The sequence below is a fragment of the Brassica rapa genome, chromosome A06 (genome assembly GCF_000309985.2).
Source record: "Brassica rapa cultivar Chiifu-401-42 chromosome A06, CAAS_Brap_v3.01, whole genome shotgun sequence".
In the NCBI taxonomy this organism is placed as follows: Eukaryota; Viridiplantae; Streptophyta; class Magnoliopsida; order Brassicales; family Brassicaceae; genus Brassica; species Brassica rapa.
In genome coordinates this window covers 3,382,773-3,394,801 of record NC_024800.2, presented here as the reverse complement: position 1 = coordinate 3,394,801, position 12,029 = coordinate 3,382,773, and the positions used below count along the sequence as shown (strand labels likewise).

Sequence of the window (12,029 nt, the reverse complement as noted above, 5' to 3'; positions counted from 1 at the left end):
TAGAATGAAAAAAAAAATCTAACTTTAAATACACAGATATAGCATAATGAAAAATTAGACAAGAGTAATTATTTTGTTTTGTTAAAAAAAAATGCAGAAAACTTTATTACCAAACGAATTTATATATCAGATATTTTTCCTTGCTACACAATTTCTTAGAACTTAAATTAGAAAATTTATATTGAAGATTAAGAAAAAACTTTGGCACCAAAGAATGAATTGTCTAATTATTTTTGTAGTTTTGGAAAGCGCTAATAATATTTTTTCGCAGTAGTTACTGTTATATATCACATTAACCTAACCTTTATCATATATAAAGTATCGGTTGCAAACAAAGAATACCATCATCAAGTACTTGAAGTAAAATATCGATTGCAAACGAAAAAAAAAACTAATTTCATCTTATTTGGGCTTTAAGTATAATAATAACCTTTTTAATATTTTAATTTTATATTTTATATTGTCAAAAAATATAACAAATCTGATATTTTGAAAATTAGTGTAACTTCAAAATCAAAAAAAAAAATCTAAGTTAGTAAAAGAAAATATCAAATGTATCGGACCAATCATAAGTTTTAAGTTTTGATCCATAGTTCCAATTAAAATTGTTCCCGGTTCAACGTATAGATGATTATATAAACAATCCAAAGCTGTATACATATATAAAAACATTGTGATCATAAGGTTTTATCCTAGTATGATTGTAATTGGTAAATTAATTAATTGCATTTTAAAACAGCTCAACAATTAAAAACTGTAATCTAACTGGCACACCAAAAAATGGTGAAGAAGCGCTAGAGAAATGTAAACTGTTTCATGGAGAGAGGGAAGCAGCCTTCTTGTTTAATTCGTAAGTTAAAAGAAACCGAAATAGAAACGAATCTTGAAAAAATGTGATTTAGTTTGGATTATATGGTAAAAACTTAATATTTTCTCTTGGAAAATACATTATGACTAGGTTATAATTAAACTTATCAACTCAAATAAAATAATACATGGTAATATAGCTATATGTGAACTATATAATATAAAACTAGTTTATATGTGAGTAATTCTATTTCATATAATATTACTATTTACAGTTTTATTTGATTTTAAGTTCAAGGTTATCTTTTGTTGATTGTAGAATTGATATCTATTGTTTTCAATGTTTTATTAAATCCAACTTCCATCAATACAAATTGAAATTCTGATAGTTCTATAATAGCCTAAATATTGTTATTTTATGTTATGGTCAACATATAGAGTGACCAAACTCTGTACATTTGCAAATTTTGCAGCTGGTTTGGAACTCCATTTCCTACATCTTCATGAAATACTTTTCAAACAATTGTGATATCTATATCGCAAATGTTCAAGTTCCAAATACAAATAAATTCAATCATTGTATTTCAAGCAAAACTCATGGAGAAAAGCTGGAGGCAGAGTTAGGAATCAGCTATGTCACCTACTCTGCTGGGCATATACATCTGCTGATTTAGTAAGCGCCATAAGGGTTATTCGGAAGTTGACAGAAAGTACATCTTTTTGTGTCTTTGGTACCTTTCTGATTCTGTAGACCCTGAGTTGATTGGCACTAATCCTGATGCTAAGAAGGGACAAGTGTGTTATGGTAGCATGACAAAGGAGGCACTTCGCCAGGCTCGGTAAGCACCTAAACGTTGCTTGAACAATGCATATCTCTTCTTCTCCTTTTTCTTTTTCTTCTTCTCCTTCTCCTCAGAAAAGCTCCAATGTTTACCATGGAGAGTCAGTGATCCTGAAGACTTATCGTAGACGCGTCTAATGATGGCTTTGCGGTAAGACGGCTTACCAGCCGAGCCTTGGTCAAGTCTTTGTAGACCATGTAAACGTCTTTGTATACCATGTAAACGACATCATTCTTGGAGTCGAGTCTCGGCGGCTCCGCACCATTGAGACTTTGAATAGCTGTTCAATATGTTTAAAGTTCTATATACAATTTAATTTTTTTATTAATTAACAATAATGAATTGCAAATTTTTTTAAAAATTATACTTTTAAAAATACTATTGATTCAGAATTATGAGAAATTGATAATACAAAATAACATGTTTATTATAAAAAAATATGTTTTCATAAAAACACATAAACATATATTTTAAGAAAAATAAATAGAGAATATTATTCAGCATCTGCTCATGCACGCGGCACGCCTGACAAATGTATCCTTATGCCCAAAAACTGTGTGTTATCTACCTAAAACATAAAACTTAAATCCAAACTGTAATCAGTTAAACGAGTATTAATTCAACGACCATATCCATATGAGTTAGTTATTTATATATCGGTATTTTCCTTTGTTTTTTCTAGAGTACATTGGTTACCGCGTGATAGTTCATGCACCACGTGATTGATTTTTGTGTTCTGACTTCCTAAGCTATTAAATTGCGTGAACATCTCTTGGAAATTGTCGACAAAGAAAAATACCTATATTATACGCAAACGCTACTATCCAAAGGAAGATACTTAAAGAAAGATAGCTTATCAACCACATTCTTCGGTCGACCACATGACGTGATCTGTCAAGTTGCTGATCGTAAGTCGTTAATGGGTCCTGCTTCTAACTTTTTTTTGGTAAAATCCTGCTTCTAACTTTGCATTTGGCTTTGACGCATCTTCAAAAGAACAACTTCCACAACGGCACAAATTATTTGTGGGACTCGTCTATGGTTTTGTTTCTAAGTTATGTAATATTTGTTTCTACGAAATTTGTCGCAGTTAGGAATCAGCGAAAATGTTGAGTTTCGTATAATACCTGACAAGTTCAAGAGAAGAGAAGTTAGGTCAGGTCTCAATAGTTCAAGTTCGATTATCTCTTTCTTGTGTTTTAACTTGAGCATTAATTAGTGTGGTGTTCTCCTAAACTCTAGTAGTTATGGTTCTTGATCTTATCTTTCAAATTTTAAGTATAATGTTTCATTAAACTGAAGATTATGGTGTTTTTTTTTTGTTTTCTTCAATCATACAAATGACTTCTTTAAAAATATATAAGGTACTAAATTGAAAATTTTGAATCTAACAATTAATATTAAAACAACTACTGTAATCGGACAAGTAGTCGTATTAACGTGTATTAAATTACGAGTCGCTGTGAATTGTTGGTCTAGTCAATACCCATAACAAACACTTCAAGAGTCATCAATGAGATATTTCTCCAGTAAGCTAACTGTACCACATGGGTAGGTCCTGAGTGTTGTGTTGTATTGTATTCTATTCTCCCTTCTTGCATCAAATCGGGGGACGATCACTCATCGAAATGGAATAATATATATAAATTTAGGTTTGCAATTCCCTACCAAACAAAATCAAATCATAGACGAGTGAGATTCCAACAAAATTATAAAAGAAAAAACTTACATCGAAATTTATTACTTGCGGACGACTCGTCCTCTCCCTCTCCTCTTTGGCAAGCCATAAGATTGTTTTTGCTTAAGTTAGGTTATGGGCTTCAATCTAGCTTTGAGTTTCTTTTGTTTGGGGATTATTGGACCTTGCTCTTTAAACTTAAGCTCTTTTTGGGCTAGTATATTTTATTTCCTGCATTTTAATATATGAAAGTCAGTTCAAACAAAAAAATAAAATTTTTTTGTTCCTAAGAAATAAATATTTTAAATAAAATTTTGTTTCAATATATTTTAAGTTTTATATACAATTTTAATTTTTATTAATTTACAATAGTGAATTGTAAACTTTTTAAAATATATAATTTTAAAATACTATTGATTAAAATTATGAAAAATTGATAATACAAAAGTAACATATTTATTATATAGAAAAAAATCGAAAAAGACAAACATATATTATAAAAAAATAGAGAATATTGTTCAACATCTGCTCATGCACGCGGCAGGCCTGACACATGCATCCTTGTGTCCAAAAACAGAGTGTTATCTAGCTAAACATAACTAAAATCCAAATTTTAATCAATTAAATGAGTATTAATTCAACTATCATGTGGTTAGTTATTTATCGGTATTTTTCCCCTTTGTTTTTTCTATAGTACGTTGGTTACCGCGTGATAGTTTATGCACCACGTGATTGATTTTTCTGTTCTGACTTCTGGGGCTATTAAATTGTGTGAACATCTCTCGGCAATTGTCGACAAAGAAAGTTATATTATACGCAAACGCTACTATCCAAAGGAAGATACTTAAAGAAAGATAGCTTATCAACGACCACGTAGTTGATTCTTCCGTCGACCACATGACGTGATCTGTCAAGTTGCTGATCACAAGTCATTATTGGGTCCCGCTTCTAACTTTGCATTTGGCTTTGACGCGTCTTCAAAAGACACTTCCACAACGGCACAAAAGTCTATGATTTTGTTTCTTAGTGATATACTAATGTTGAGTTAGGAATCGGCTAAAATGTTGAGTTTAGTATAATACTCTTAACAAATTTCAAGAGAAGTTAGGTTAGGTTTCAATAGCTCATACTCTTAACAACATGAGCATTAGTGTGGTTTTAGCAAAATGGCAAAATATTTCGGCGTTCTTATGCCAAATTCTAGTTGCTATGTCTGTGGTTTAACTTTTTTAAATTTTCATGGCTTTGAAATTTGAAGTGTGAACGTTTCCTTGAACTGAAGTATGTACTTCAATTATACAAGTGACTTATTCAAAGTATATAAGGTACTAAATTGTAAATTTTGAATCTAGTGATTAATATCAAAACAACTAGTATATTGTAATCGGACAAAGTAGTCGTATTAACAAGTATTAAATTACGAGTCGCCACGAATTGTGGGTCTAGTCAATACCCATTACAACACCTCAAGAGTCATCAATGAGATATTTATCCACTAAGCTTACCGTACCACATGGGTAGGTCCAGAGTGTTGTGTTGTATTGTATTCTCTCCCTCGTTGTTTCTATCAAGTTTTCTTTTTCTTTCCAGCACCAAATTTTGTTTTATTTGATTCGATTTGATTTATTAAAAATTATGAAAATTCCCTTTGTTCATAAAGTCATTTAAGCAAAAGATTCCTCTTCTTGTGCAAGAGCATCAACCGAAATTAAATAAATATTGAATTCTACATAAATAATCTTATAGTGGATTCATTGCTAGACTCCAATATATGTAACTGCATTAAAAACGCCACGCAATAACGTGAACGTGACATACGGTTTACTATTACAATGCCACAATCGCCGTGAACGAGCTTGCTTTAATTGAGATATATATTGTTTGGTTAATTATTTTAAACAGAGTTAATGATTATAAAGTGTTTCGGGCTGATAACGCATGCAATAGTATCAATTTATCATACCATGCCACGGGGCATGTGAAGTATCACGCAGTATAGCAACACACTGCCAAAGTATATAACTTTCTTCTTTATGTATTACTAGGGGGTTTTCCGGGCTACGCCCGGATTTTTTCTTATAATATTAGTTTAATTTAATTTGTATAAAAAATATGATAAATACTTTTACCAAAAAATATGATATATACTGGAACGGGTTATAGAATTATATAAATAAATAAAATATAAAAATATTATTTGTTATGTTTTATTGGAATTTTATATAGGAGATTAGTAAGACTAAGAAAAAATTAACTAACTTATTATTTTAGATATATATATATATATATATTCTTTATCTTGGTTATTTATTTTATGTAAGACAACTGTAAAAATTATAACTAATACTGTATTAAGTTTGTTTGGTTTTACAATTATTAAGTATTCATTTTTGTACTTGTCTTTAAAAGTACAGAAAATAGGCCTATTAACCATACAAAAAACATAATTTCACTAAATATCCAAAATCTCATCATTTCTATACTTTCTCTTCTTATCTCTCTTCTTTTTCTCTAAATATTTTATTTCTATTTTTTTTGGTTATTCGGCAAATAACCCCAAACTAAAGTACCAACCTACTTGTAAACGGTTTTTTTTTATTTTTTTCTTCAGTTTATTGCTTTAGTCCAAATTTAAATTTATCATTTATTGTTTGCTATTTAATTTATTTTTTTGTTTAGTTTGTTTTGTGATGGAAATAAATTTTGCTTCATGATTTGAAATATTTTTAGTTGTAAAGGTATAGAAGGTTTTCTTTCTTACAGTTGATTTAATATTAATTTTGCAGTTTCTTTTTTTAATAATTTAAGTAATTAGATTTTACTATGGAAATATTGTAAATATTAATACTATTATTTGATGTTCGAGCTTTTTTGTTTGTTTGTTGGGTATTGTTTGTGTGCTGGGTCATCCTTTTTTCAAGACCGAATCTACATGCTCAAACATGGTCATGAGTCTCATGACGTCGCGAAAACAGGTATGAGTGAGGACTTCAAACCCAAAATTTATAAATGGTAGATATATAAGAAAATTATCAAAATTATCACTGTCAACGGTCTAAAATTAGGTTACTATTTGTTTAGCTTTTGTTTGTAAGACATTTTTTTTCTGAAGAACACTTAACTTAAATCTGATTACACGCATTGCATAGACGTTTTGTGTGTTTATGAAAATAATTTATGAAACAAAAACGGTTTTAAGAATTTTATAATTCTAACTGCTACGGTTTGATCCTGCCCTGCAATCTGAGTGGCAAACCAACGAATTACATTATTATTATTCTCACACTTGCCTCACTTTTTTTTTGTTCCACGACCTTTGTCTATGATGCTTTGATAGTATTGTGTACAAACTCAATATTCAACTTTTACCAAAAAAAAACTCAATATTCAACTCCCCCATGCTTGATGAAGCGTTTGACCACCAGCTTTAACTCTTCCAGAGTGGTTCTCTCGCCAAATTTGTTAAGCCTTATAATGGGAATAATAGCAAGCTCCAGAAAAGACATATGGAAGCTCCATTAAGAAAAGTGGACAGCAAGGTGCTCAATCACAGAAAAGATACACTGTTCTTGAAAATTCTGAGACTTCAACCAATTCTTAGGCAGCTTTATGGTTGAGACAGCTCCAAGCTGCTTTACTTGCTTTTCGCTGTCGTTTATGGATTTATATTCCAGTATATCCAATACCAGTGAAGCTATCAGAATGAATATACCACTTGCACGAAAGAGATTGAGCCATCAAATACATTTAATTCTTAGGAGCACGTACCGTGGTCCACTCAATAGTGTAGCAACTCCATTTATAACCTGAATTATAGTATAAAGCAGAGACTGGAGATCCTGAACGATAAAACTAACACAGAGTTCCAGATCAATAGATTATGCAACTCTAGTTATAGTATAAAGCTGATGTATCTTCTCAGCAGCTTCCTTATTCTCAATAGACACGTTGACGGCTATTGCTGCCTCAAGGTTTGAATTAACAGTTTTTTGAAGCTGGTTAACTGCTTTGTCACCAACTGCACTCTATATAAAAGAAAGAGAAGCATTTTTTTCAACAACACAAAGAAATCACCTCTTCCATTTCGCATTAATTTCAAACCTGTAAGCACTCTGTAATTGCAGAAGACATGGTTTTTTCAAGTTACAAAAAAAAAAGACATGGTTTTTTCAATAGCTTGTGTTACTGCACGTGCTATGGCTAGAACAATTGAGGTAAATTCTCTTTGTTATTTTCTCTAACACATCATTTAAGTCCTTGCTCATGAAGTTTGTAATCTAATGAGCTTTAGAAATTGTAACCAAATCACTAAAGCACAAAGCTAGGGAATTGTAAGAACTACAAAAAAAAAAAGATTGCGATTAAAAGACCAAAAGAAGTCCACAACTTAGACAATAAAAATTAGCTCAAAAATTCTGAAAATTCGGAGACAAAAAGTCCACAACTCTGCACTCAAGAACAAACAAAATAGGTAGCTCAACTAATTTAGAATTCACTTACATATCTTTTTATCAACCACCAACAGAGTAGCAGTAAACAATGATGATTCAGTGGTTTCTATAGAAAAATTAGTTGTTTCATCAGATTATTTAATAAATGAATGAATGTATAACGATTCTTACATTTTCTTATGCTTCAGAACCCTCATACATTGGGCTTCTAGGACCAAGTCTTCTTTTTATATGTTCGTCAGAGCTCAAGATCAAGCCTCTAGATCTTATCTTCCACTGGTTCGCCTTTCTATTTTTCTGAAAAACATTATGAAAGCAATTAAGTTGAATTTCGTTTTGGATCTTAGTGGTTCAATCCAATACTCCTAAACTTTCACACAAGAAACAGAGAAAATCAGTATGTCGATGCATATTGAAATTTCAAAACCCAATCACTATGAAGAATGATCGATGAATATCAAACGTTTTCACAAAACTGAATGATATAAAAGGAGAGGACAAACCCGATCAGAGGTATCCTGAATGAACTGACGCGGATTTTATCGATTTCACCATCATTTGGTGTTTTTTTTGTTTTTTTGGAACGTGGTCGTAGCTTAGATTCGGCGAAGAAGTTTAGATAAATTGAGGAACATTGGGAGTCCAAACGTTAACATTTTCATGTTTCAAGGAGTATTAAAGAGAATTAAATGTTAAAGATGATTTGCAGAGACGTTAAGAAAGATGAAGGTGAAGCTCTTCAGTCGGTGATCGACGAAATCATTTGGACCAAGACGGTCCTGAAACTGGGCCACCGAGAATTTTCATCTGCCCTTATGTTTCGGCCTGTGTTAATTGAAGTTGAATTCAGCAAATGAATGACATGGCACAAAAGCAATCTCTGATTGGTTAATTTTTTATGCTGAGTTGGATAGGCTCAATGGAGCTCATATATCCCTTTTAATATAGTATAGATATTCAGTTCATATACATGCGTCGTTTGGCTAATAAGTTGAAAGGGGAATTTTTATATAGTTACTTATCCACAGTCTATACAGACCTGCAAGGAAAGGGAGCGACGGAGACCGGGACTTCTCTGAGATGAGATGAAGCTTTCTCCGGTGTTCTATAATTCCCGTTCTTTGGGTTTTGCTTCTGGGAAGCCGTTGCTCCTTATGCAGGCTTCGCTGGCTCTGTTTCCGGGAGAAGGAGGCTTCTCTGGCTCTGTTCTCGCCGGCTTATGATCCCGGGGGTGGGGACTTTCTCAGTCCTACGACGCCGGCTATTTGCAAAAGACCCGTTGTGTTTGTGTTCTAAAGATCCTTCGTGATTAGTGGTGTGAAGGCCCTGGATGAGCTCTCGAAATAGGTTTCGATGGACGCTCTCCGTGGAAAGGGCTCAGGCGCTGATGGTGGTGAGGTGATTCCAGGATTTGTGATGATGTCTGGATCGTGTGGATGTGGTGGTTCTACGATTGGATGAGATCTCGAGGTTCTCGATGGATGCTCTCCGGTGAAAGGACCAAAGATTATGAAGTTGAATGAGTCGGAGTTCATGGTTCCGACGGTTTCCGGTGTCCCGGTGAAACGACGTTCGGTTTTCCGGTGGTGACTCAAAGCGGTGAAGGAGCGACGGTCTTGTGACTCGTGTCCATGGCTTGCTAAGGCTTCAACACGTGTTTCGTCCTCTCGGCGCGTGGTGCGGCGCCTCTTTTGTTTTTAGGGTTTTGGTGTAAGGCTAATGGGTTGACGGCCCAGGTTTAAGTTAAATTTGCCTATTATGTTTCTTGGGCTTTCTGTGTATGTTTTAAATGTATTTTGTTGGGCTTAGTCCCTTAATAATAACTATCAGATGGAAAAAAAAAAAAAAGTTGAAAGGGGAATTTTATGCGTCCACATTTTTTCACGAATGGAAGAACAAGAACATAAAAAGTAGAGATAACAACAACGTTTAAATTGTTAATAAAACTATAGTATTTTCCACTCAATCAGAAGATTCATAAGATCACGTCAAAACTTAGAGTCTCCTGCAAGAAAGGAATACTTAGAGGGTTGATCCACGGCATATGCTTAATGGAGATTGGAATCTTCATCGGAGTTTAATTTTGAAAGAATATGCTAAATAATATGCTAAAATGAATTTGTGTTTACCTTACGTGTGTGTTTGAATTGTAAAGATCCTCCGATCTATATTTTGGACATGCAAATAATAGACATTGAGATGTTTGAAAACTTGGACTTTTCTTTTTAATCTGACGTTACAAATGTTAGGACAAAAATGGCTTAGATGTGTGATCAGAATTGTTAGGTTACCGTACATCTTTACGTACATCAGAGACGTAAGCGAGTGAAAAAGTTGATCAAACTTTTTTTGTTTTCCTTTCATTCCTTTTAAAAGAAAGTGGACAAATTGAAATTCGGTGGAGACTTATTGAAGTTCAGGGCTCTAAGAGCAGGATTATTGCAAAACCCCATATAAGGGGTTCTTCTTAATTTTTTAATGCATTTTATTAGGAAAAGTGTATTAAGAGATTAGGATAAGAAACCCATAAATTTAATAGGTCCATTGCAAAGGTTCTTAATTAAGGGTTCTTAAAATTTTTTTTATGAAACTTATTTTTTTAATCAAATAAAACATAGTAAAAAGATAACATTTGAAGGGTCGCCAACCTTCCTCTTCTTCGAACTTCCATCAGTTTTGGCAGTAGATAGCTCAGACCACTTCTGGTCATTGCGCAATTCCTTCCATGCGTGCTCTAAGGTGAACTTCTTCTTGTGGTTGGTAAAGAAGATTTCGTGGGCAAGTTTGAGAACATCATTCTCATTTTGCCCACTACTTCTCTCCCTGGTAGCAGCCTCAAACGCTCCACAAAACTTGCTCACCATGTCATTGATCTTGTGTCATCTTTGCTTGCACTGAGACGACTCTCTCTTTTCACATCCTACAAGCTTAGGACTGGCGTTGAAGTAAGTTGCAATTCTTTTCCAGAATGCAACTGACCTCTGCTCATTCCCAACGACAGGATCCTTACTCGTGTTCAGCCACGAGCTGATGAGCACGACGTCCTCTGTTGGACCCCAACTCCTTCTTTCTTTAGGCTGTGCAGGACTGCTCTCTTCGAAGTTGCATCCTTCAGTAGCTTGTGTCCCAATTACTGGAAGAGCAGAGGATTCAAAACCAGAACTATCTTGTTGACTTTGAAGAAGATCAACAAAATTTAAATTCCTAAATGGATTGGGATCCATATCTGAATTTGTCTAAAGGAAGAGAAGAAGCCGTAGTTGAGAGATGGAAGAGAAGAAGAGAAGAAGGAGTTGTTTATAGAGGAGAAAGTTTAACTTTCAACCAATTCGAGTTGACATTCACCTAACTCATTAATCAGACTTAAACCTCTTTCTATCTACCCATTAATCACACCTCAGACAACCAGCCAGATTCACAATGAATATATTGCAGAGAAAAGAGATTCACAATCAATATATTGCAGACATTAATCAGTTTCTATCTAACCATTAATCACACCTAACCACAGTTATTTTTTCAAACTAGCAATCAATTTACGAGAGCAAATTTTATTTTTTACCTGTACGCCAATTGTAGACCTCTGCGTTGAAGAACCTTCAGGTTTCTTCGTGTAGCTTCATTCGTTCATCTAAAGAAACAAAGACAAAGAGACAGAACAAAAAGAATCAGTGATGATCGATCTTAAAATCACCAGACATAATCAACATAATAAACAGAGACACGGACTTAAACAAACACAAGAGACATCATCATCTGTACAATCACGAGCGGAGACATAAAAGGACAAATACATAGCTTTACCTTTTTCGATTTGATTTCCTCGATGCTAGTCACGGGCCGGAGAGCTTCGACGACTGAGAAAGACACGCAGAGTCATCGAGGAGAACAAGAGAGATAAGCGGAGTCGTCGAGGATGGCTAGAGAGACGTGGAGGCGTCGACGAGACCAAGAGAGAGAGAGTCGGAGTCGTGGAGGATCGCGAGACTGGAGTGTCAATCGTCGGCGAGACCGATAGCAAAGCCGAGCCGTCGAGGATCGCAAGAGAGACGACTCGTCGATGAGACCGACAGAGACGACGACTCGTCGAGGAGACCGAGAGAGAAGCAGAGTCGCCGACGAGAACGACGGAGACGACGACTCGTCGAGGAGACCGAAAGAGAAGCAGAGTCGCCGACGACACTGTCGAGGAGAGATCAGCGCCGAGGAGAGATCACCAGAGAGTTTCGATATCGTCGAGGATTCGGGAGA

The 12,029-nt window shown here is 34.3% G+C and overlaps 1 long non-coding RNA gene across 1 annotated transcript; it reads right to left on the bottom strand.

Moving 5' to 3' along the window:
* Positions 1 to 9,566: 9,566 nt before the first annotated feature.
* Positions 9,567 to 11,745, bottom strand: LOC117125960. The gene is made up of 2 exons (XR_004448428.1): positions 11,341 to 11,745; positions 9,567 to 10,911 (listed from the first exon to the last, which is right to left on the bottom strand). It is a non-coding gene; the product is annotated as an uncharacterized LOC117125960 (long non-coding RNA).
* Positions 11,746 to 12,029: the final 284 nt, after the last annotated feature.